The 26,417-nt window shown below is 44.9% G+C and overlaps 6 non-coding genes across 6 annotated transcripts; 5 read left to right on the top strand and 1 right to left on the bottom strand.

The window, feature by feature from the left end:
• The first annotated feature begins 4,578 nt into the window (after window positions 1-4,578).
• Window positions 4,579-4,651, top strand: trnar-ccu (transfer RNA arginine (anticodon CCU)). The gene has a single exon. It is a non-coding gene; the product is annotated as a tRNA-Arg (tRNA).
• Window positions 4,652-7,130: 2,479 nt separating this feature from the next.
• Window positions 7,131-7,212, top strand: trnas-aga (transfer RNA serine (anticodon AGA)). The gene has a single exon. It is a non-coding gene; the product is annotated as a tRNA-Ser (tRNA).
• A 768-nt stretch (window positions 7,213-7,980) lies between these two features.
• Window positions 7,981-8,054, top strand: trnai-aau (transfer RNA isoleucine (anticodon AAU)). Its single transcript has one exon. It is a non-coding gene; the product is annotated as a tRNA-Ile (tRNA).
• Window positions 8,055-20,057: 12,003 nt separating this feature from the next.
• On the top strand, window positions 20,058-20,130 carry trnar-ccu (transfer RNA arginine (anticodon CCU)). Its single transcript has one exon. It is a non-coding gene; the product is annotated as a tRNA-Arg (tRNA).
• Window positions 20,131-23,595: 3,465 nt separating this feature from the next.
• On the bottom strand, window positions 23,596-23,669 carry trnan-guu (transfer RNA asparagine (anticodon GUU)). Its single transcript has one exon. It is a non-coding gene; the product is annotated as a tRNA-Asn (tRNA).
• A 1,192-nt stretch (window positions 23,670-24,861) lies between these two features.
• trnar-ucg (transfer RNA arginine (anticodon UCG)) lies at window positions 24,862-24,934 on the top strand. The gene has a single exon. It is a non-coding gene; the product is annotated as a tRNA-Arg (tRNA).
• Window positions 24,935-26,417: the final 1,483 nt, after the last annotated feature.

Raw genomic sequence — 26,417 nt, 5'->3', positions numbered from 1 at the left:
CAAACTATTTGAGAGGCCATCATCCCAGGGGGAACTGACAAAGTCTATCCCTAAACACCTAGCGCAGTCTCTCAAGAGACTGTCAAAAATCGCTTTCTCCGTTTGCGTTGCAAGTAAGTGAAAACGCGGTCTCAACCCAGAGCCACTTGGGAGCAGCGGCACATAAATACTGTTACTGTCACTGCTCGATACCGATGTTAGCCTACTGTACCATGTTCAGCCACCGCTAGAAAATGTATGGCTCTAGTTCTGGAGCAAACGACAGGAGGGCCAACGTCGAACGGGCACACATGTCAGACATGGAAACCGACGAGAGTGGGATTCGAACCCATACATGCAGAGCACAATGGATTAACAAGCCATCGCCTTAACCAATCAGCCACCTCGTCAACAGAACTGGGCTGTCCCAACTGAGTTGGCGCGCTCCAGATGACTTCTGGTACCTTTAGGGTACGGTGTTCCCTGAAGGGCTCTCAAACCCCGCATTTCAGATGCCTAGCTGTATCGCTGATGTGTTGCACCTCAGAATCACTTTTAAACCTTACCTCTGGTATCTTTAATCCCTATTGCTCAACGCATGGTGAAAGTATTGCATAAATGTGTCTGAAAATGAGCAATGGGCACCTGAGAGTCATTTTCCTGTTCCACGTGCGATTTCAACATTTTCCTTGGGAGATGTCAAGCCAGCAAGCCACTGCTGTGGTTCAGTGGCCAGTGTGGAGTTCAGTCGCCCTGTTGTACACAGAAAGCACATTGAGCTCCTTGGACATGAAAAGTTCCAGATGAAAGCCATTTGTCATCCTTTCTCTTGGTGTCGATGTTGCTATTGTATGTAAAGGTGGCAACTTGCTCAGCGAGCAGGCGGAGCACACACCGAATGCAGATGTGTCTGAGTGGTGTGTCCAAGTGGCTGCAAAAGGACAGCACTCCTGGGGAGCCGTGGCTTAGTTGGTTAAAGCACCTGTCTAGTGAACAGGAGACCCTGGGTCTGAATCCCAGCGGACAACCGCTAGACTTAATTAAACACAAGTATTCCTTTCCTGTCTTTAACACGACTTGTTTTTCTTAAAATAGATGCAACTTGCAAAACATGAAATACAAACCTTGCTAATCAGCGCTAGCAGCTGGCAAAAAAAAAGAAGTCAGCAATGTTTTTTTTCTTTAACCTTAACCCTGCTAATGGAGAAGAGTTAAACGACCGAGTCTATGCAGCTTAAACGGTGCGCACGTTGGGTTCTTAGCTGAAAGGGTGGTAAATCACGCTCACCCCAGTCCTTAATCTTTTAAAGAGGATACAAAATTGAACATAGTCGCCACATCACATACATCCTGTTCAATGATAAAAAGGTAACATCTATCCTCACTCCAGAGTAAATCTCACGTTGAGGGCATATTTTTTTTCACTTTGCCGTGAATCGGGCTCCGCTGCACAGAGGAGAGAGGACAGGTGACAGGGGAGTCACACGCTGGCGGTTTGACTACGCGGAAGATCACTGAGGGATCCACAGTATATGGACCCTCCGTGCGCCATCAGTCCACACTCCGGACTCTGAATCCTACCATCCGAGTTAAGATCTCGGCGGAACCTGAGGCGCAGTTCCGTCTTAAAACGTAATCTGGTGAGCATTTCTAGAATCGTTCTTGTATAGATGCAGCCTTTAATGTGTTGCTAGGTTAAAATTGATGACTTCTTGAACTTCAGTAGGCAACTGCCCTCTTGAGTTCGGATTTAATTTCTTTATTACAGGGGCGCTTTTATGAAGACAGAGTCATGTTCAGGTACTTTGCTTGATGGAGGAAGCTCATTTCGGACTCTGTGATCTGCTCACCTGGAAAGGTCTGCTGTACTACTACAAGAGAGAAGTACAGTCTGGAAGAAGGGACAATTTTATGATGCTTTGGAAGATAATGTTTTTTTTTTCTTTGAAATCGAAATGAATCAGAATATCAGTGCAAAAGACAAACTCTTGGTTTGGTTTAAAGAGATATGGTTTTAAAACAGACAAAATGTAGAAAACAGATGTTTCTCACTTTTGGAAAAGAATGGACCGGAGGTAATATTTTACTAGTTGCAGTGCTGATCTCACTGGGTTACAGTCCTGCAGTGTCACACCAGGGCCAGTGGTGCAATGGATAACGCTTCTGACTACGAATCAGGAAATTGCAGGTTTGACTCCTGCCTGGTTCGGGTCGATTTTAAATGCATCGGGCTACTCCCTAAGCAGTCTGTGCTACTTACTGCATTGTAATCGTACCCAGTAAGAGATTTCCTTCATGTAAATGAACTGCACCTGACAGCTTTAGAAAAACACCTGGGCTCAGTACGGTGCTGAGAGCTCAGCGTTGCTGTTGTTCTAATTAGCACGCACTGCATCGGCTATGAGCCCGAACTTTTCAATTATTCCGATCAGTAAGTCAACACGTAGTCCACATGAAAGGTAGAAATATTCTCTTGTCTGTCTCTTGTTTGTATAGAACTGAATGTCCCTGACAATGTACTGTTAGTTTTAATTGAAGAACGGCATTTGTGTTCAAATATACCAGACAAGTTTACGTAACTGCTCACGCGACACTCAGTTATAATTAGTCAAGAAATAAAGTCGAACAACAGCTGCGGGTTTGATTCTGAACGTATGAGATTTCAGCGCCTTTTACTTCCATTGACAAATGATAGAGATTCGAAGAGAGATCCTTCAGACCAGCAAGCAAACCCACGGCTATTTCGGTTTTCTATCTAGGCAACGTTGGTGTCTGCAATAGCATACATGAAAGCGTGATGCAATTTCTGTGGCTACATTTGTTGCACGTCATGCACAGTAAGAGTGTTTCTAACACCAAATAAAAAGTCAACAATTAGCGATGATGCCTTCTCCTCAGTTAACCCACTGAAACCCTTGCTGTTAACAGTTCTTTACTGCGTGCTTTACGAGCACCTACATATCGTGTCGGTTCTTTCAGCTTTATTCATTAGGTTTTCAAAGGCATAAGTAGAGCACCAGAGGTGCGAACGCAAAATGTGTGGTTATCTGAAGAACTGCTTTCCATGGCAGCGGGTCCAAGCGATTTAGCGTTTTTATAGTACCGGGAAAGGAGAAGCGGCACTTTGCCTTTGCCGCGCAGGCACAAGGCGACGTGCGGCAGACGCCGGAGTCGTCGAGTTCCGAACCTGCGCGGGGAGTCCCAAACGCACTTAACCACTCGGCCACGACAAAAGCGAGCTCGCTGCCGCCGCATTCCTCCTATAATCTAACACGGAGTGCGAGGTGGCTGCAGAAACCTTTTTAAAGTCGCTCTCCGTTAAAAAAAAATACCTTTCACAAGATTCGTGCCGGCAGACAGACACGCCTCAGATGGTTTAAGGCTGGCTTCACGTTCAAATGATAAAGTCCCCCAGTCCGGATGTCAAAATGCAACTTTGGCAGACAGAAAAAACATCAACAAACCACAAATGGTTTTTACAAGCAGCACCACACTGCACTTTCAAAAGCATTTACATTCGTGTTAGACGCAGGAATTGCCTTTGATTTGCGCGCTTACGAACGCCATGGAAAACGAAACAAAACTAAAGCCCTCAGCTCCTGCACTTGATTATAATGCCGTTACGTGTCGAAGCAGGAATTTATGTCATCCTACCACTGCAACACGGGGAATAGAGAGAAATGAGCACACGCTACGAATTGTCTCTAATCAGTCCCTACAGTTGTAAGGCGCCTGGAAGCGTGCACCCCCAGCATTAATCTTTGCGCATCTGTGCAAGGTAAACTCTGGAGCAGTCTCTGAAACGGCTCAAAGGAAACAAGTGATGTAATTCAAGGGAAAGGCTTGGGTCAGTTTCAGACGGCCTCCAACAGGGAGATTCAAGCGCCCCACCTTCAGCCCAATCTGCGCTGCCAGAACGCCAACGGCTCCTCTGCTCTCCGGGGTGCGGTTGTGACCCCGTAACCTAAAGTGTTGGTGGCAGACAAATGGAGACTAACAGGTGACGTCCTAGGACATGACTTCATTGTGACACTCGGTGGGGATGGTGACCATTGCTTGGAAAAGAGTGCGAGGCCCCTTTAGAAAAACATTTTGTTAACAGGCATTCTGCCTCAGCCTAAACACCTATAGCTTGCAAAGAGCATGCTATTAGACAGGCACCTCTACAAGACCTTAAGAGTCTCTTAAACTAGTGATAGTAAGGTGTTCCCAATGGGCGATGTTCGGCTTTCAAATCATCACTCCGTGGAAGCGCCGAGATGCAGCTGTTTAAGGCTTAGAAGCAGCTGACTGTTTCACTACCTAGCTGATCACTGTCAGTCAGGGAGCTTAGAGGTGAAAAGCCTGTCTGAGAGACAATTCGCCGTCGATCAGTTCAATATGTTCCGTACCAGCTCGGCGCACCTGAGATCATCTTGGTAGCCGTGTAGCTCAGATGAGTGAGAGCGTGTGTGTGTACCACCGTGATTGGATGCCGGCCCTTCTCAGGTCACAGTAAACCTTCTGCTGCCTAACTTCCCTAATTTTGGGGATCCCTTTGAAAAATCAAAGGAAAAAAAAAACTGGCTCTTCATCAGCGTGATCGACCCAACCCAGTGTGCCCCAGTGGCCTAATGGATAAGGCACTGGCCTCCTAAGCCAGGGATTGTGGGTTCGAGTCCCATCTGGGGTGCTCCTGTCCCTTTTTGAGCGTACAAATGTCCTTGTGATTTGCAAAGCTGCAACCCCACCTTACTCAGTGAGCGTCTCTGCTTTTCTCTCACATACAGTTGGGAGAAAAACTTTTGTAAACAGCCCTTCGGAATGATGTGGATTTCTGCATGAATGGCTCCTAACATGTGATCTTATCTTTATCTAAGTCATAATAATTAATAAAGAGAGTCTGATTTAACAAAGAACACACACCCAACATTTGACATTGCTGTTTCTTTATTGACCAAATGGTTTAAACAATCAAGGTCATTGATGGAAAAAGTACGTGAACCCTTATATTAAGGAGCTAGTGGAACCTCCTTTATGACAAAAACCTCAACCCCCACTTTCTGTAGCGGCTTGTCAGACCTGAGCAGCGGTTAGGAGGTATTTTGGCCTATTCCTCTATGCAAAACTGTTTCAGTTCATGTATATTTTTGGGATGTCTTGCGCTGAATGGCCTGCTTCCGATCACGCCACAGCACTTCAATGGGATTGGGGTCAGGACTCTTACTTGGCCATCCCAACATACGGAATTTCTTCTGTTTCAGCCACTCTGTTGTTGATGTACTCCTTTGTTTTTGTCATGTTGCAAGACCCAGCGTCTTTTGAGTTTTAGATCACAGGCAGACACCCTGACATTCTGCTGTAGAATTTCCTGATACATCTCGGAATTCATCGGTCCCTCGATGATTGCAAGCCGTACAGCCTCCGCCATGCTTCCCAGGTGGGATGAGATTTTTGAGTTGGTATGCGGTGTTTTGTTATCTCCAAACATAACGCTGTGCACATTTACCAACAAGTTCAACTTTTGTCACGTCTGTCCACAGAACATTGTTCCAGGAGTTGCTGTGGAACATCCATGTGGTCTTTAGCAAACTTGAGAGGGGCATTGGTGGTTTTTTTGGGGGGAGAGCAGTGGTTTCCTCCATGGTGACCTCGCATGATCACCACTCCTGTTCAGATTTCTTCTTATGGTGGACTCATGAACACAGACGTAAGACAAAGTAAACCACCTGTTTGCTAGATCCCATCCCCACTCAGCTAGTCAAAGATTCCCTCGAAGGACTGGCAGGACCTATAATTAGTATGATGAATGCATCGCTTGCGTCAGGCGTCGTACATGATCAATTTAAGGTAGTGGTTCTTAGACCGCTCCTTAAGAAGTCAAATTTGGATCCACAAGTTCTTAACAACTACAGGCCTGTCTCAAAGGTCCCATTTCAATCTAAAAGTCTTGAAAGAATAGTTGTTGCCCAACATCAAATGGATTCAAATAATATACTTGAGAAATTTCAGTCTGGTTTCTGAAACTGCATTAACAAGAGTCGTAAATTATATTCTCTTAGCTACTGATGCGGGGAATGCAACAGTGCTAGGTTGCAACAGTGCTAGGAATGCAAACTTTAGGTTGCGCTTCTTCATGCTGCATCATTGGCATGAGTGGAGCTTTTTAAACGTCTGTACTTACTGCGCCCCATAAGAAATCGTTTGTCCCTGTTCAAAAGAGATTGTGCGATGTCCTGCAGCGTTCGCAAAGCAAACCTTTGACAGTTTGAATAGAGGAATTTATTCTGCTTCCTGTGCATGCAGTAGTTACAAACTTGAACGTCTTTGCACGATCTCCTGCAGTTTTCAGTGGGCAGGCTTGGTGAGATGGCTTGGAAAAACGCACTGTGTTTCGGCTCGGGAAACATCATGAGCAGTGTCCTGCGTGTTTTCTGTGTATAGCTGTCTTTTAACGCATACAGAATTCATTCGAAATCATTGATTTCTCCAATTAACAAGGATCCGTTAAATGATGAGTCAAAGTAACATCTAATCGGATTAGTTTCCTTAGAGCTGGTTCAGAGTTTGGTCAAGAGTTTACCTTTCACAGATGAGCAAAGAAGAATGTTGGGGGTGCACGCTTCAAGGCACCTTACAGCTGTAGGGAGTGATTCGAGACGATTCGTGGCGTGTGCTCGTTCCCATATACCATACGCCCCGGCGTGCAGTGCTAGGATGACGTACAATACCGCTTGGGGACGTAACAGCGTTATATGCAAGTGCGGGACATGAGGGTTTTCGTTTGTTCGTTTTGTTTTGCTCTGCTTTGCTTTGTTTTGCTTTCCATCGCGTTGGTAAGAGCGTAAATAAAAAGGCGATTCCTGCGTCTACCACTAATGTAAGAGCTATTTCAAGTGCGACGTGGTGCGGCTTTTCAAATGCTTGTGGGCATTTCTCTGTTGTTGATTCTTTTTTTGTGTGTAACAAAGTGGCATTTTCATGTCCGGACGGGGAGACTTTATCATTCAGACATGAAGCCACCCTTAAGTCCTCTGAGGCGTGTCTGTCTGCAAGGCTTGTATTTTGGAAATGTTTTTTTGAAACGGAGAACGACTTTGAAATAGGCTTCCGCCGGCGCCTCGCGATCCAGGTAAGATTGTAGCAAGAACGCAGCGGCGGTGGGGCTTGCTGTAGTCGTGGCCGAGTGGTTAAGGCGATGGACTAGAAATCCATTGGGGTCTCCCCGCGCAGGTTCAAATCCTGCCGACTACGTTGTCCGCCTCCAGTCGGTGTGTTCCGGCGCAAGCAAAGAAGCGCGCCTCTTTGCTTTTCCTGGTGGTTTTAAAACGCCCAATCGCTTGTACCCGCTGCCTTTGAAATAAATTCTTCAGCGTCCGCGAATGGCATTTTGCAGCTGGAAGCATATGTCGACGCTTTTTGCACAGAGCACCAAAAAAGCGTCTTTTTTGAAGGCTCAGACACTGAGCGTTGGTGGTTCAGTGGTAGAATTCGTGCCTGTCACGCGGGAGGCTTGGGTTTGATTCCCGGCCAATGCAGTGGCTTTTGCAGCGAGCGGCTCCATCACTTGCATCCCCTTGCAACTCGCAACTGAAAACCCACTGAAGCTAAGCAGGTGTGAGCCAGGTCAGTACCCGGATGAGGGTGAGCTACAGGGAAAAACAAAGCTTCCAGCTGGATGCGGTGTTAATGGTGCCGGCGGGGGGGCGCTCACCCTGAGGTCTGTGCGGGTCCCAATGTCCCAGCATAGTGACGGAGACGCTGTGTTGTAAAAGGGCGCTGTCTTTCGGATGAGATGTAAAACCGAGGTCATAGTGCTCTGTGGTCATTAAAAGTGACCACCAAAACCTTTGACAAAAGCTCTTGGTAATTGATGGTCTTCAATAATGCTTCTCCTTTAGGTACATTTTAAATCAGCTGAAAAATGCTGTGAAATGGGGGGACACTTCAGGCCAGTGTAGGATTTGGGTTACAAGAACCATGAAACTGCACGAGAAAGCCCGACGAGGACCACTGTCGCGAGGCTGGTTAGCTCAGTTGGTTAGAGCGTGGTGCTAATAACGCCAAGGTCATGGGTTCGATCCCCGTACGGGCCAGGTTCTTTTCTCCTGTCTTACCAAAGCTGTTAGGTTCCTTTCCGTGGTGAGATGGGTTGTCATGCAACGCTGCCACATAGTGCCGACAGACAAGAGTGTTGCGGGAGAAGAGAAAAGTGTTTGAAGATTTAAGAGTCTTAGGTGGAGTCAAAATCAAGTGTCACAAATGCAAGTGGTTGGATTTCCAATGTTTAATATGGTAAAAATAAGCAGAAGTTATCTGCCGGTCATGGCACAGTCTGCCATGCTTTTGTCAGATACTGTAAAGTGGTGTCGAACTGGAGCCTCACCATTTGCATATGTGAGGCTCCAGTTATACATCGAGTGTCACATTAAATGACAAAAATGAAGAGAGTTAAAGCAGCTGGAGAGGTTTTCTTACATCTTTTGAGCTGACACAGTTTTGGAAAATGTTTCCTTCACGCTGCACTGTACAATATAGGCAGCCAAGAGTCTCCAAAACAATACAGAATTGACAGATAGGAGAAAATTCCCACTCGTCCTGAAGTTCCCAAAATCCAGCACTGAGCGTAAACAAAGTGTCTAAGTAGCGTGGGAATGCTAACCCTAACCCTAGCTGGAGTTTGAGCAATCCAGCACTGAGCGTAAAAAGATGAGTCAAAGTAACGTCTAATCGGATTAGTTTCCTTAGAGCTGGTTCAGAGTTTGCTCAAGAGTTTACCCAGTGGGCATTGATTCGTCGAATATACGTATATTCACGGCGAAAATACGGCTATACGTATATATACGTCGCCTCGACGTATAATCAACGTCGAATTGCAACCGTAAAATCGACGACATTAATAAACGCATATATAACGTCGAAAACACATCTAACACAGTGCCTGAGGCTTTTTACTGTATGTATCGTGTGTGCCGCAACTAGGAGTATACGGCACTCTGCACAGTGTACGAAGTAAATTATTTTCGCAGTAATTAATTTACACGTGTATAATAAATATAGTAAATATAATAAATTAATTACTGCGAAAATAATTTTCTTCGTAAATCCTGCAATCCAGATGATTGGGGTATTGGTGCATGGCTACAGTCTGTGCTAGGAACATGGAGAGGGTCTCTGGTTCAATACATATTTGTGGGTCTGGTATTATTCGTTATGATCATATCGTTAATATCCTGTTTGAAAAACATGTGGACTAAAGCTGCTGCTTCTGTGCTAATTGTACGCCCTGAAGGGATCATGAAGGTCAAAAAATGATTTCATGGGAAAGGTTCTCTTATCTAGTGGCAGAACCTGATGGGTAGAACAATATAGTTTTAAGGGGGGTTACCCTTGGGAGTGATTCCCCTAGATGCAAATGATTATTGTGGTTTATTTGTTCATAATAAGATGTTTTGCAGGAACGGAACAAAGAGAAATTTTACAACTTCAGCTAGAATTGTTCTGCAAAACGTCACAGCTGAGGCAGGGGAACAATGTGTAGATTTTTCTAAGAGTTATTACCCAGTTGTTGACCAATCTGTTGACCAATGTTGACCAAAAAAGCCTAGGATTATGCTGGGCTCCAGCCCACAGGGATTTACCTGTGCTGTAAGAACTAATGAGTGAATAAGGAGACTGGATTCTGGTGAAAGACTTCAGGAAAAAGAAATGGTGTTCACTCAGGTGGAGGGGGCTGTACCAGGTGCTGCTGACCACTGCCACTGCTGTGAAGGTCACAGAAATGGTGCCCTGGATTCATGCTTCCCACTGTAAAAAGGTCACAAACGAACTGAGCAAAGCACAGGAGTGATGTCTCCACAAGGACAGATGGGGATAACCTGCTTGGGACTGATGTGCACAGCCTTTTTCCTTTTTATGTAGAAGCCTGTCACCACCCCAAAAGAGGAAGAATCTAAACACGAAGCCTCTTTGTATACAAACTGGCTGAATGAAACTGATAATGAGGGGGATATGAGTAATTTGTGGTATAAATTTATAAATCATACTGTAAAGTTAAAGAAATTTAATGCATCTTGTTATATATGTGCTTTAATGCCTCATTCTACAGCCTCACCCATGCGACTTTTTATGAAATGTACTCTTTTATTAATATCACGTTAGAAGGCTTAGACGCTATCAAACAAGAATTAAGGGGAGTTAGATTAATGGCACTTCAGAACAGGTTCGTGCTGGACCTTCAAAATGCAGCATCTGGAGGAGTCTATGCTTTAGTAGGAGACTCCTGTTGTACATATATTCCAGCTAATGACTATGATTACGGAAATCTTACGCTCGCTATTCAGCATTTGAAAGAACTAAAAGACAATGTGAATAAACAGAGAGGCATAAAAGATACACTGGCTTTTCTCTCCTGGTTAGAATCACTGTTTGGGCCAGGGGGAATGTTTTTCTTTTAAGTTACTAACACCGATTATAGGGGCTGTGATACTTGTCTTCCTGTTTTTATGTTGCTGTATGACATGTATTATTCCAATGCTTCGAAATATGGAAATATGGTACCTAGGGGGATAAACTGTTCATCCTTCCAGTCTGGAGAATTGGCAGCTGTCTGACGTCAGTAAGTGATCCTTAAAAATTAATAGTTCCATGACAGTGTGCATCACCAGAAAATCAATTTCAATGCATTAAAACTCTTGTTATCCTTCTGATCATTGAAGTGTCATTGCCCCAGCACTGTATACTCTTACTTTTGACGCCTGTCTGAAGTTGGATCCATTTCTAAGAATGGTGACTCACATATCCTCATGCTCAACTTTGGCTCAACCACACAAACTATGAAGATAATCATCTGCTTTTGCTCCAAGATTTATGTTACTAGGCTCTCTCCTGGGGATCCTCGTGTTCAAACATTGCCCTTATTGTGGATGATCCATGACAGAATTCAGGGAATTCAGAATTCTGATACCTCAGCTCAGATTCTGACTGGGCAGACTGTCATTGCCTGGTGTGAATGTGTGCATATCTGTTTTTGTGCATGTTCTGTGGCCTGTTGTACAGTACATCACAAATGAAAGGGAAATGGAAAACTAAAATAAGACTCAAGTGTTTTATCTTTCATTAACAGTGTTTCATTAGTATCTATGCTAGATCCTGTCATCCACTGCTTACCACGACAGGCTCTAGCACGGGATAGCAGCTAATACATTTAACAATCTCACTGCACAATGTTGTATATTCAAGGGCTGATCTTCTGTACTTTTTCTTTCACTTTTCATTTCCAAGAAACTCAGTCCTGCCAGGAATAATCTGAGAACAAAATCAATCTGAGTGAAAATCTAAGCAGAGGAAGATTGTTTTACAGAGTCAACAAGGTCTAATTCAAGGTCATCAGCACTAACAACATTCTCTCTGGAGACAGGCGATAAGAAAATTGAAAGTGTGTATTGTTACACAACAGCAGAGACTATGAGTTATGCTATCATGAGAGTGGTGATGGATTTTTTTCATTGCTTAGTTTTGCAGGTTCTGTACATTTGAACATTCAAAGTGACTAAAGTAAAGGAGTTTTCCCTTTTTACCACATAATTCCCAAAAATCAACACTAATAGAAAGCCTAATTCCAGCCAAGATTCAATTACAGTCTCTCAAGCATTCCAGCAGTGGATTTCATGACTTCAGACAGCCATCTTTATCAGTGGAGAACTCAATGCTCTGAGGTTTACTGGCAGAGTCTCACACTGGGTAATATGTTGGTAAATAATGTCCTATGGAATTCTACTATTGATAAATTCTACTATGGAACTGGGATGTGTCCTGAAAAAATCTTCTATGATAGTGGTACAGTCCATCACACCCCACCTACAGCCTTTAAAAGAGAAAAAAAAACTGACAACAACAAAGTAAGTCTGTGGTGTAATCAACTAGGTCTTGCAAACATACTTAACCTCTTCCAGCTACCAACATTACAAATGCTGTTTACACATTAGATGGTTATTTTTTGGCTTCTGATATTATGGTGGAAAAAGAGCCCTGGAATCTTTGTAGAAGGACAAAAGACGGAAAGAACAGGCAGTGTAACCATGGCGAAGAGAAGGGAAATATTGGAGAGAGCTTTTTTCATACACTTTTTATCATTGTTTTTCCAGCCCAACAATGATCAACTAATATGGGCAGGCGTCCTGTGCCAAATCCAATCTACCTTTCTTCCAAGCATACAGGAATGTCAGTGAATTAAATATTGACATATGAAAATACCCAAAAATATGCAATCACACATATGCAGTTTGAGCAAACATAAGACAATACCCAAGTACCACAAACTACCAGGCATCATTAGCAGTTCAGGTGGGGAGCTGTGTCAGCATGCGTAGGCTGCAAAGGAACAAGTAATAGGTCTATTCCATGCTTAAAAGAGAAGAAAGAAAACACAACATTTCAGCCGTGGAGCCCTCACACCTGAAGAAGGCTCCACGGCCGAAACGTTGTGATTTCTTTCTTCTCTTTTCATCTAGTGTCATTAGCCAGTTCCTGTCAAAATAAAATAGAAAAGGATAACATTCTAGAGAGAGTTTGAAATACCAAGGTACAATTTAAACCATATTTCTTCCACTACAACCACAATATTTTGGAGAGATCGCTGAGCCTAACTGTTCTGGCATGTCCGTTAGCCTCCGTCCTGCTTCAGCAATGAATGCAACGGGGCACATTCTGAGGGAGATGCGGTCAATCAGGTTACAGGAAAACCACACTATGCTTTTTTTTGAGATCCTGAAAAGGACAGAGGGGCCATGTATATGTGTGCAGCTGGATATGTAATTGCAGGTGGCGTAGCAAATTCTGCTGAAGCCCCACTGCCTGGTGTGGATGGTAGCTGTGCATGTTGCAGCAGAATTGTGCATGTGAGATCAAGGGGGCATGTCATGTGTTTGATCACTTCACTCCCTTCCGGAAGCACGTGACTCCCTGAGTCCAAAAAATTTGTAAGTTCTTTGGATGACCTGTGGACCGATCTTTCACGATGAAGAATTCCTTAAGAAGAATAGATCTCGGCCCACCATCCCAATGCCTCCATCTGAAAACAGCAACCTCCCACTGCCCTTAGTCTGCAAGGCAGTCCTTTCAAGTGCGATGATGACGCCGGGACCTTCGTTGCCTATTGTACGAGCTGAACTTTTGTGCTCATCAATTCAAGGCTCTTTCCATCAACTCATCTTGTCTTTTGACGCTTCATGTTTTGTGCTCCTTTGACTATCGGCATATCGGGTGACTGCAAACACTGAAGTTCTTGCTTACGGAGTGTGGAACAGTGTTTTCAAGTGATCGCTGTTCTGTCATGTTGACGCCGAGTGAATCTTTCTTTGGCAACATGGGCAGGCTGACAGCAGCGCGAGCTAAAGTAATGGCAAATTTCTTGACTTATTTCTGAATGTGAATGTTCTTTAGAAAAGGGATGCGGCGTTGCTTCTCCCCCGTGTAAAGGTCACGCATTCCAGACGTGGTTATGAGCGAACAGTTGCCGCAAGTGTTTGAAAAGAGCAAGAGAGGAAGCAGCCCTGCCCCGTGTGAGGATCAAACTCAGGACCTTCAGACGATGAGACTGACGCGCTACCAACTACGCCAACGAGGCCAGCTGCAGTACACAGCTGGAAAGTTTGCCTCATATGGATTTCAGTCGCCCGTTCCCTAATCTTTAGACGCCCTCTGCTGGATGTTGCATTTGCCTTTTGATCTCACCGATACTTTTTTGGTCTGTTTCTGTTGCGAGTCCGTTTTTCAGATCTCACCTAGCACAAGTCTCTCTGGCTGAAGTGGCCTCTCTGCTTCAGCATCGTGCCCTCACTCAGCCATTAAAAACGTCACTCGGACTTCTGACATGCTGACATGAAATGTCAAGAGAGAGTGGCGGAGACGCTCAAGGCAGAGAGAAGATGAAGAGGGGGCGTGGCTGCAAAATGATTGACAGCTGCATGACGCTCTCCATGCAAGGCGTGACCACAGGCTAAAGGACACCTTTCGGCACATCAAGCTCTAAGCACACACCTGGAGGACGTGGTAAATGATCCCGTTATCTCTCGCATGCAAAGCGAGCGCTGTACCATGCAAGCTAACCCCCCTCGCTGGGGCTCATGCCTCGGTGTCGCCTAGTGCCGCTTGTTCCCCTCTTACCGGGTGCAGTTCACTGCCCTTCGTCTGCAAGGCAGTCGTGTAATTGCGGCTTTCTTGACTTATTGATGAAGGTCTGACTGGACGAGCGAATGACGCCTCTCCCCCGTCCTCAAGCTCGCTGACAGAATAAATTGGAAAGTGCTGCCGTGGCTCATTGGTTTAGGGGTATGATTCTCGCTTAGGGTGTGGGAGGTCCTGGGTTCAACTCCTGGATGAGCCCTTGTGTGCTCTTTTTGTCCTCGTCCACAAGACTGGGAACTGCATGGGCGAATGTGAAGAAGATCCTTCTCGAACGTGCAAACCGTGCGAGAAGAGGGGGCGCTTGTTTCCAGCCAAAACTTCTCGCGTGTGAGACGAGCTGACCATCGCTGCAGGAGGTGGGAGGGTCACTCTGGTAGACAGGGCTGACCTTCGGCAATAGGATTTATACTCTCCAAGATGATATTTGCACTTTCTGGAGAGGCGATTTTCTCCACTTCAGTAGCCCGATTTCGTCGATTGCGTGGAGAGGGCTGTAGAATGTGGCGGCGCCTTTCCTGCTCCGTCCATGACAGGCGTGCTGGTCTCTGGAGAGAGAGCACGGTCCATCAGCACACTCCAATAAAGGCACTGGAAGCAGCTGAATCGCAATGGCGAAGCTCAGCGCTGGGCCGCTGGGCACATCTTACCACCGTTTCCGTAATGTAGTGGTTATCACGTTCGCCTCACACGCGAAAGGTCCCCGGTTCAAAGCCGGGCGGAAACAGCCTTCTTTTGTCGCCACGCACAAAAGGGGATTGGGGATTCGCCTAGCGCTGTGATCGAACAGACCCACTCACCTCTTAGTGTGGCGGGATCTGCACAGTGCATGTCGCAGCGCATCCTGCTTTCACTTCAATGCGCGTCCTGATGTACCCCGGTCTCCCGCGTGACAGGTGGGGACAGGTGACAGGTCCTATACTAACGCGGAAGACATCGCTCTCTCCGACCCCCGGCATCGTGTCCCGACCCACCGTGCTGGAAGCCGACGGGTGCTGTGATTCCTTTACGGAGCAGAAATGACAACCGAGGAGCCGAGAGATCATTTCAGCATTTCGCGTCTGAACGGAAAACACAAACGACCAACTCAGAATGACTTGCCTTTGACGCTTTTCAAAGCGTTCTTTGTGCACGGCGACTGCGCCGCCTAGCAGATACAAATGGGTTGTACAACTTTAAACTAGCAAATGGAAGACAGCTAAGCCCCCTCTCTTTTAGCCCAGGTTCGATCTGTCTCCCAGAATCACCAGGGCGCACACACACACACCCGTGCCGTTGAAGTGCTCTGCTTCATTTCTAAGGGCAACTCAACATTCACTCCTACCCCGAGTGCAGAAAAGACAGTGTCTGCAGCAACAGCAGCTCAGGTCTCTGCACAGGAGCTAAGCTGCCCCCATCTCCTCTGCTCTGCGGCTCCTGTGGAGTGGAGTCCTGCCTGGAGCTGTGTTTGCAGGCGGCGGCTCCCCGCGCCCTGTCTGTGCGTCGTGAAATTAATTAATAACGTTAATAAATTTATAAAGTTAATAAAGTTATAAATTTGAAATTAATAACGATATAATTATATTCATGTACCGCAACACAAGAATAGTACACGCTGTACATTGTCTGTCGATAATGTTTCTGTAGTGCTTTTTCAGCATTCAGCATATGACTGTGCTGGTGGTGCTGTGGGTTAGGTTCCTGACTTCCATATCACACGGTCTATGATTGAATCCCATCGAACTATGACTTTACTTTTTAACAAACATTTCTTTGAAAAAATGAAACGTTTCCCTTGGTCAGAGATTAAATAAAACCTCACTTTTTTTTTGAGGTTTTACTGTGCAGAGTGAGGTTTTACCTCACTTTTTTTGAGCAGAAGGTTTACTGTGACCTGAGAAGGGCCGGCATCCAACCACGGTGGTACACACACACGCTCTCACTCATATGAGCTACATGGCTACCAAGATGATCTCGGGTGCGCCGAGCTGGTACGGAACATATTGAACTGATCGACGGCGAATTGTCTCTCAGACAGGCTTTTCACCTCTAAGCTCCCTGACTGACAGTGATCAGCTAGGTAGTGAAACAGTCAGCTGCTTCTAAGCCTTAAACAGCTGCATCTCGGCGCTTCCACAGAGAGATGATTTGAAAGCCGAACATCGCCCATTGGGAACACCTTACTATCACTAGTTTAAGAGACTCTTAAGGTCTTGCAGAGGTGCCTGTCTAATAGCATGCGCTTTGCAAGCTATAGGTGTTTAGGCTGAGGCAGAATGCCTGTTAACAAAATGTTTTTCTAAAGGTGTGTCCAAGTGGCTGCAAAAGGACAACACTCCTGGGGCGCCGTGGCTTAGTTGGTTAAAGCGCCTGTCTAGTAAACAGGAGATCCTGGGTCTGAATCCCAGCGATGCCTTCTTTGTTCTGTCTTCTCGAACAGTACTGGTCATTATGGACAACCGCCTACGGCTAGACTTAATTAAATGCAAGTATTCATTTCCTGTCTTTAACGGGACTTGTTTTTCTTAAAATGGATGCAACTTGCAAAACATGAAATACAAACCTTGCTAATCAGCGCTAGCGGCTGGCAAAAAAAAAGTCAGCAATGTTTTTTTCTTTAACCTTAACCCTACTAATGGAGAAGAGTTAAACGACCGAGTTTATGCAGCTTAAACGGTGCGCACGTCGGGTTCTTAGCTGAAAGGGTGGTAAATCACGCTCACCCCAGTCCTTAATCTTTTAAAGAGGATACAAAATTGAACCTAGTCGCCACATCACATACATCCTGTTCAATGATAAAAAGGTAACATCTATCCTCGCTCCAGACTAAATCTCACGTTGAGGGCATATTTTTTTTCACTTTACCGTGAGTCGGGCTCGGCTGCACAGAGGAGAGAGCAGAGCAATGAGGTCACGGGGACAGGGGAATCACACGCTGGCGGTTTGAATACGCGGAAGATCACTGAGAGATCCACAGTACATGGACCCTCCGTGCGCCATCAGTCCGCACTCCGGACTCTGAATCCTGCCATCCGAGTTAAGATCTCGGCGGAACCTGAGGCGCAGGTCCTTCTTAAAACGTAATCTGGTGAGCATTTTTAGAATCGTACTTGTATAGATGTAGCCTTTAATGTGTTGCTAGGTTAAAATTGATGACTTCTTGTATTTCAGTAGGCAACTGCCCTCTTGATTTCGGATTTAATTTCTTTATTACAGGGGCGCTTTTATGAAGATAGAGTCATGTTCAGGTACTTTGCTTGATGGAGGAAGCTCATTTCGGACTCTATGATCTGCTCACCTGGAAAGGTCTGCTGTACTGCTACAAGAGAGAAGTAGAGTCTGGAAGAAGGGACAATTTTATGATGCTTTGGAAGGTAATGTTTTTTTTCTTTGAAATCGAAATGAATCAGAATATCAGTGCAAAAGACAAACTCTTGGTTTGGTTTAAAGAGATATGGTTTTAAAACAGACAACATGTAGAAAACAGGTGTTTCTCACTTTTGGAAAAGAATGGACCGGGGGTAATATTTTACTAGTTGCAGGGCTGAGCTCACTGGGTTACAGTCCAGCAGCGCCACACCAAGGCCAGTGGCGCAATGAATAACGCGTTTGATTACGACTCAGGAGATTGTAGGTTCGACTCCTACCTGGCTCGGGTCATTTTTAAACGCATCGGGCTGCTCCCTAAGTAGTCTGTGCTACTTACTGCATTGTAATTGTACCCAGTAAGAGATTTCCTTCATGTAAATGAACTGCACCTGACAGCTTTAGAAAAACACCTGGGCTCAGTACGGTGCTGAGAGCTTAGCGTTGCTGTTTTAATTAGCACGCACTGCATCCGCTATGGACCCGAACTTTTCAATTATTCCGATCAGTAAGTCAACACGTAGTCCACATGAAAGGTAGAAATATTCTCTTGTCTGTCTCTTGTTTGTATAGAACTGAATGTCCCTGACAATGTACTGTTAGTTTTAATTGAAGAACGGCATTTGTGTTCAAATATACCAGACAAGTTTACGTAACTGCTCATGCGACACTCAGTTGTAATTAGTCAAGAAATAAAGTCGAACAACAGCTGCGGGTTTGATTCTGAACGTATGAGATTGCAACGCCTTTTACTTCCATTGACAAATGATAGAGATTCGAAGAGAGATCCTTCAGACCAGCAAGCAAACCCACGGCTATTTCGGTTTTCTATCTAGGCAACGTTGGGGTCTGCAATAGCATACATGAAAGCGTGATGCAATTTCTGTGGCTACATTTGTTGCACGTCATGCACAGTAAGAGTGTTTCTTACACCAAATAAAAAGTCAACAATTAGTGATCACGCCTTCTCCTCAGTTAACCCACTGAAACCCTTGCTGTTAACAGTTCTTTACTGCGTGCTTTACGAGCACCTACATATCGTGTCGGTTCTTTCAGCTTTATTCATTAGGTTTTCAAAGGCATAAGTAGAGCACCAGAGGTGCGAACGCAAAATGTGTGGTTATCTGAAGTCTTGCTTTCCATGGCAGCGGGTCCAAGCGATTTAGCGTTTTTATAGTACCGGGAAAGGAGAAGCAGCACTTCGCCTCTGCCGCGCAGACACAAGGCGACGTACGGCAGACGCCGGAGTCGGCAGGTTTCGAACCTGCGCGGGGAGTCGCCAACGCATTTCGAGCCCATCGCCTTAACCTCTCGACCACGACAAAAGCGAGCCCGCCGCCGCCGCCGCATTCCTCCTATAATCAAACACGGACTGCGAGGTGGCTTCAAATGTTAAAGTCCCCCCGTCCGGATGTCAAAATGCAACTTTGGCAGACAGAACAAACATCAACAAACCACAAATGTGGACAAGGATTTTACAAGCTGCACCACACTGCACTTTCAAAAGCATTTACATTCGTGTTAGACGCAGGAATTTGCCTTTGATTTGCGCGCTTACGAACGCCATGGAAAACGAAACAAAACTAAAGCCCTCAGCTCCTGCACTTGATTATAATCCCGTTATGTGTCGAAGCAGGAATTTACGTCATCCTACCACTGCAACACGGGGAATAGAGGGAAATGAGCACAAGCTACGAATTGTCTCTAATCAGTCCCTACAGTTGTAAGACGCCTGGAAGCGTGCACCCCCATCATTAATCTTTGCGCATCTGTGCAAGGTAAACTCTGGAGCAGTCTCTGAAACGGCTCAAAGGAAACACGTGATTGATTCCATGTGCATCTGGGGTTCATTTCTTATTTACATTTAATTCAAGGGAAAGGCTTGGGTCAGTTTCAGACGGCCTCCAACAGCGAGATTCAAGCGCCCCACCTTCAGCCCAATCTGCGCCGCCAGAACGCCAACGGCTCCTCTGGTCTCCGGGGTGCGGTTGTGACCCCGTAACCTAAAGTGTTGGTGGCAGACAAATGGAGACTAACAGGTGATGTCCTAGGACATGACCACATTGTGACACTCGGTGGGGATGGTGACCATTGCTTGGAAAAGAGTGCGAGGCCCCTTTAGAAAAACATTTTGTTAACAGGCATTCTGCCTCAGCCTAAACACCTATAGCTTGCAAAGCGCATGCTATTAGACAGGCACCTCTTCAAGACCTTAAGAGTCTCTTAAACTAGTGATAGTAAGGCGTTCCCAATGGGCGATGTTTGGCTTTCAAATCATCTCTCTGTGGAAGCGCCGCGATGCAGCTGTTTAAGGCTTAGAAGCAGCTGACTGTTTCACTACCTAGCTGATCACTGTCAGTCAGGGAGCTTAGAGGTGAAAAGCCTGTCTGAGAGACAATTCGCCGTCGATCAGTTCAATATGTTCCGTACCAGCTCGGCGCACCTGAGATCATCTTGGTAGCCGTGTAGCTCAGATGAGTGAGAGCGTGTGTGTGTGTGTACCACCGTGATTGGATGCCGGTCCTTCTCAGGTCACAGTAAACCTTCTGCTGCCTAACTTTCCCCAGTGTGCCCCAGTGGCCTAATGGATAAGGCACTGGCCTCCTAAGCCAGGGATTGTGGGTTCGAGTCCCATCTGGGGTGCTCCTGTCCCATTTTGAGCATACAAATGTCCTTGTGATTTGCAAAGCTACAACCCCACCTTACTCAGTGAGCGTCTCTGCTTTTCTCTCACATACAGTTGGGAGAAAAACTTTTGTAAACAGCCCTTCGGAATGATGTGGATTTCTGCATGAATGGCTCCTAACATGTGATCTTATCTTTATCTAAGTCATAATAATTAATAAAGAGAGTGTGATTTAACAAACAACACACGCCCAACATTTGACATTGCTGTTTCTTTATTGACCAAATGGTTTAAACAATCAAGGTCATTGATGGAAAAAGTACGTGAACCCTTATATTAAGGAGCTAGTGGAACCTCCTTTATGACAAAAACCTCAACCCCCACTTTCTGTAGCGGCTGGTCAGACCTGAGCAGCGGTTAGGAGGTATTTTGGCCTATTCCTCTATGAAAAACTGTTTCAGTTCATGTATATTTTTGGGATGTCTTGCGCTGAATGGCCTGCTTCAGATCACGCCACAGTACTTCAATGGGATTGGGGTCAGGACTCTTACTTGGCCATCCCAAAATACGGAATTTCTTCTGTTTCAGCCACTCTGTTGTTGATGTACTCCTTTAACTTTCAACTTTTGTCACGTCTGTCCACAGAACATTGTTCCAGGAGTTGCTGTGGAACATCCATGTGGTCTTTAGCAAACTTGAGAGGGGCAGTGGTGGTTTTTTTGGGGGGGAGAGCAGTGGTTTCCTCCATGGTGACCTCGCATAATCACCACTCCTGTTCAGATTTCTTCTTATGGTGGACTCATAAACACAGACATAAGACAAAGTCAACCACCTGTTCGCTAGATCCCATCCCCACTCAGCTAGTCAAAGATTCCCTCGAAGGACTGGCAGGACCTATAATTAGCATGATGAATGCATCGCTTGCGTCAGGCGTTGTACCTGATCAATTTAAGGTAGTGGTTGTTAGACCGCTCCTTAAGAAGTCAAATTTGGATCCACAAGTTCTTAACAACTACAGGCCTGTCTCAAAGGTCCCATTTCAATCTAAAAGTCTTGGGAGAATAGTTGTTGCCCAACGTCAATCGTATCTGGATTCAAATAATATACTTGAGAAATTTCAGTCTGGTTTCTGAAACTGCATTAACAAGAGTCGTAAATGATATTCTCTTAGCTACTGATGCGGGGAATGCAACAGTGCTTGTGCTTCTAGATCTTAGAGCTGCCTTTGACACGGTTGACCTCTCTGTTTTGTTACACAGGCTTGAGTTTGAGGTTGGCTTATCTGGAACCGTCCTTCAGTGGTTTACTTCACATTTAACTCATCGTTTTCATTATGTTCAAATATCTAATAATTGTACTGCTTCATCAATGTCACCAGTTCAATTTGGGGTACCAGAAGATCAGTGCTGGGACCAATATTGCTCTCTCTCTCTACATGCTGCTGCTAGGTAGGATAATATGAAAAAATAATATGAACTTTCATTCATATGCTGATGACACTCAAATAAACATTTTGTTTACACCAAACGACAACTCTTCTATTATCAGTTTAGTTAAATGCATTAAGGAAGGAAATACTTGGATGTGTGAAAACTTTTTGTTACTCAACTCTGAGAAAAATGAGGATCTGTTGATCGGAGGCAACAATACTGATAGGACTACTATAACTTCAGCACTTAACTCAGAGGATTTAAACATTTGCCTCAAAGAGACAGCACGTTACCTAGGCGGCATATTAGACACAAGGCTCTTAACAACTTGCATTGTTAAGTGCCTTGGGACAACCTTGTTGTGAAAGGCGCTATATAGAAATACATTGATTTGAATTGAATTGACAATGTAAAATGTTGTGTGTGTTGTTTGTTAAACAAGACTGTCTTTATTTATCAAAAAATAAAAGGAATTTGCTAGGAATGCAAACGTTAGGTTGCGCTTCTTCATGCTGCATCGTCGGCATGAGTGGAGCTTTTTAAACGTCTGTACTTACTGTGCCCCATAAGAAATCGTTTGTCCCCGTTCAAAAGACATTGTGCGATGTCCTGCAGTGTTCGCAAAGCAAACCTTTGACAGTTTGAAAAGAGGAATTTATTCTGCTTCCTGTGCGTGCAGTAGTTACAAAGTTGAACGTCTTTACACGTCAAAGTAACGTCTAATCGGATTAGTTTCCTTAGAGCTGGTTCAGAGTTTGCTCAAGAGTTTACCTTTCACAAATGCGCAAAGAAGAATGTTGGGGGTGCATGCTTCAAGGTGCCTTACAGCTGTAGGGAGTGATTCGAGACGATTCGTGGTGTGTGCTAGTTCCCATATACCGTACGCCCCGGGGTGCAGTGCTAGGATGACGTACAATACCGCTTGGGCACGTAACGGCGTTATATGCAAGTGCGGGACGTGAGGGTTTTCGTTTGTTCATTTTGTTTTGCTCTGCTTTGCTTTGTTTCGTGGTCAAGAGGCGTAAGGTAAGTCGTAATCCAGGGAGAACACTGGTGGCAAACAGTCCGAGGTGAGAGGCGAGGTCCAAAGTCGAAAAGGCAGAAGGGGAGTCCAATATCCAGAATAAACGAGGTAATGGAAAAAACGCCAGGTAGAGCTCTCAAGGAGTAGACTCAATACCAGCGGGAAGCAGGTAAAGATGGTAAAAATAGCACTGCGTACCGCACGGTGGAGTGTGTGCAGGTGGGTTAACTCGTGCGGCGGCGTTTGTTAATAATCACCCGCTGCTGGTGCTGTTTAGATTGCTTAAGAGTTGGTCTTAACTGCCTGGCGGTCATGACAAGCTCCTCTTTAAGCTGTGGTTTAGTTTTGCATTCATGTGTTTCTAGAGCAGTTATTTATGGGGGTGGGTGGGTCTTTCACAGAGGCTCAGGACAAATCCCCCGCCTGAAAGTCTAATGTGTGCGTTCAGACAGTCACAGGTCAAGAGCCAGGCAGGAGGACAATGGACAGAAGAGCCAACGAACTAAAAATAAAAGAACAGATATGAAAAAGCCACCATCTTTTTCTTTTTGACATTTTCCGACTTCTATGCAAGCCAGGACAAAGTTGCTCGTAGCTACTTGTGGATTCAAATACTCTATCGAGTGCTTTGATGAGTTTTTGCAATTTGATTGTCGTCCTGTCAGCCTGTTTCTGTTTTTTTTTTTTTTTCAATCTAGGGATGGAAAGTATGAGGGAAATGATGGAGCAATCAATAACCGCTCCGGAAAAATGGCAGAAAGAAATGGTCCGTCACTAAGGACATTTGTGAAGCAGAGGAGTGACATCACCACAAAGGCGACACATTCTGCTGATGGTTTTGGTGAATAATGATTGAGGCGCGTTAAGAGAAAGGTAGCTGTGTCAGCATGCGTAGGCTGCAAAGGATCAAGCAAAGGTTTACTCCATGCTGAAAAGAGAAGAAAAGAAGCACAACGTTTCGACTGTGGAGCCTTCTGCACCATCTTCTTTAGCGGTGATGATGTTTACATTGGAAAAACGGAGACATGCGTCCCTGGGTGGGCTTGAACCACCAACCTTTCGGTTAACAGCCGAACGCGCTAACCGATTGCGCCACAGAGACTGACAGCCGCTTGTGCTCCCTACATTTGCAGGTTTATGGTCAAAGAAAACAATCACTTGCGCTTCTTGCAGCCGGCAATCTTTTTCCACTGACAACCAAGAAATGGATTTCATCTTTCACAAGCTGTATGGATTTCTTCAAAAACAAGTTATTCCAGAAAGGAAATGAATTCTTGCATTAAACTGAACCAAGCTGTACATGTTTGTCTGAAATGATACATTCGGCACAACAAGACACGGAGAGAGGCACCGCTGGTATTCAGACCCAGGATCGCCTGCTTACTAGGCGGGCACTTTAAGCCACTAGGGAACAGTGCCAGCAGAGCACCGCGCTTTTACAGACACTTGGACACATCTGCGTTCGGTGTGCACTTAACCTGCTCTCTGAGCCCGTTGCCTCCGTCCCATTTAATAGCAGAACTGACGCCAAGAGAAATGATGAGAAATGGCATTTATCGGGCACTTTTCATGTCCAAGGAGCTCAATGCCCTTGACACCTCCCCAAGGCGACAGAGCTGTGCATTCTTTGGCGACACCATTTTTTCTTTTGTTTAATTTCTATACTTATTGATAGAATAAAAACGATATGTCATGTACTGTAAGGGAAATGTCTCTTTTCATGGGGAAAGCTAGCACCAGCAAATGTTGTGTTTAGAAGAAGTGATTTAACATGACACGTGACCTAATTTACTGGAGCAAAAGCTCACCCAGCAAGCCCTGCTTTACTTCTACAGGAGAGAAGTACTGTAGAGTCTGCAAGATGTTCAGCTGGGTAGCTACGTCAGCATGCCTCGGCTGAAAAGGAACAAGTACTAGGTTTATTGCATGCTGAAAAGAGAAGAACGGAAACACAGCGTTTCGACTGTGAGGTCTTCTCACACCTGAAGAAGCCTCACACCTGTAAAAGGCTCCATGGTTTTCTTTCTTCTCTTTTCAACATGGAATACACCTATTGTCTGCAAGATGTGACAATTTCATGGTGTTTTGGAAGAAAACCTTTTTCTTTGAATTCAAAATCAATCGGAATTTCAGCACGACACATCAACACTTTTTCTGTTTAAAGGAGATGATATTTTAAACCTGATAAAAATAGTAGGAAACACAAGTTTCTTGCTGTTAAAATTTAGTTCGGGAAGTGTACTACTAGTAGCAGTGTAGAGCTCTCTGTGGTGGAGTGCAAGTGCATGTTCTATGGGCCAGTGGCGTAATGGATAACGCGTCTCACTTCGGATCAGAAGATTGTAGGTTCGAGTCCTGCCTGGCTCGTGAGGCTTTTAAACCTCTCAGGTTCCTCGGTAACAGGTTGGCGTCATGTATATGAACTATAGAAAAGCATTTGCCACAACCCGTAAATTAGCACGCAAGTGCGGGCTGGTGAACACAGAACTGTATGGAGATCATCTCCAGCTCCGAGCTCAAATGCAATGAAAAAACATGCAGAACAGAACTGGAGAGCAGCTGAATTTGTGCTCAGTAGGGTGGGGAGGACTCAGCATTGCTATTGTTCTAATTGGCATGAACTGCAGGGGATCTGAATCAGAACATGTCAGTTAGTTCGACCATTGCGTCAATATGTAGGCCACGTTAATACAGAATTATTACTTTGTCTGTCTCGTCTTTGTATATAGCTGAATGTCCCTGACAATTTCATGTTAGTTTTTAAGAACGACATTGGTGCTAATATATACATATATAGCATATAAGGAACACGTAAAAGTTTAGTCCATGCTGAAAAGATAAGAAAACCGCCACAACGTTTCATCTTGGAATAAATCTTTACTTGTTGTTTTGCAGCCTACCCATTCTGACCTAACTCCTCCCTTGAAATTCCCTAACAGATAAGGGTACGTAACGGCTCATGCGATGCTCAGTTGCAATTTGTCCCAAAACAAACAAGAACAGCAGCTGAGGGTTTGAGTTTGAACATGCACTGTATTAAAGCAGCTTTTATTTCCATTGATAAATGCTAGATATTCCTACAGAGATTCTCCAGGTGAGTAAGCGATTCCTGTTTCTGTTTCTATTTCTGTTTCATATATATACATTATATATATATATGTTACATGTGTCTCTGCAATAGTATAAATGTGTTATACACTATCAGGGGCTGCTTTTTTGTGCACCTCATCTACAACAAGGGTTTTTTTTTTCATTTATGTTTGTGGACCTTCACCATTTGAGGAAGTGAGTTAGATAAGAAAGTTACAGGTATGGTGAGCAATGACTGACAAAGGCACGTACTGCGTATTCCTTACAGAAGTGTAAGCAATTTGTTCTAAAAAACACCGGCTAAAGTCCAACATCGTTAGCAATCTTATTACTTAAACAGAATTAACATCAATAAACTGTAAGGTGCTGGTACATGCGAGTAGATTTGATCTTCTATTAAACAAAAATGCAATTACAGCTCTAAAAAGGTCAACCTAGACTTCTGTAACAGATCTGTTCAGGTCATCGCTGTTTCTCTGACCTTGTGAGTCTTTGGAATTTTAAAAGTGTATTTTGCTTGCCTTTCATGTGGTTTGTGTACAAGTCACTGTGGCGTATGCGGTCCTACACAGCCTTGCTATAGACGTGACGAGCCTCCGCTATGTTGCAATGGAGAACAGGTTCAGTACGGAGCTGCCGAGAAAATTCAGCTGGAAAGCTCGTTGCAGAAAAGCATTGTTATCTGTGTCCAGCGGCAAAGCGTCCTTCGTGGGTGCTGAAGAATCGATTTCACAGGCTGCGGGTCCAGGCGATTTAGAGT

The sequence above is a fragment of the Lepisosteus platostomus genome, unplaced genomic scaffold, assembly GCF_059453375.1.
Source record: "Lepisosteus platostomus isolate fLepPlt1 unplaced genomic scaffold, fLepPlt1.hap1 Scaffold_124_H1, whole genome shotgun sequence".
NCBI lineage: Eukaryota > Metazoa > Chordata > Actinopteri > Semionotiformes > Lepisosteidae > Lepisosteus > Lepisosteus platostomus.
The sequence above is the reverse complement of the archived record's forward strand: the minus strand, read 5'-3'. Positions and strand labels throughout refer to the sequence as shown.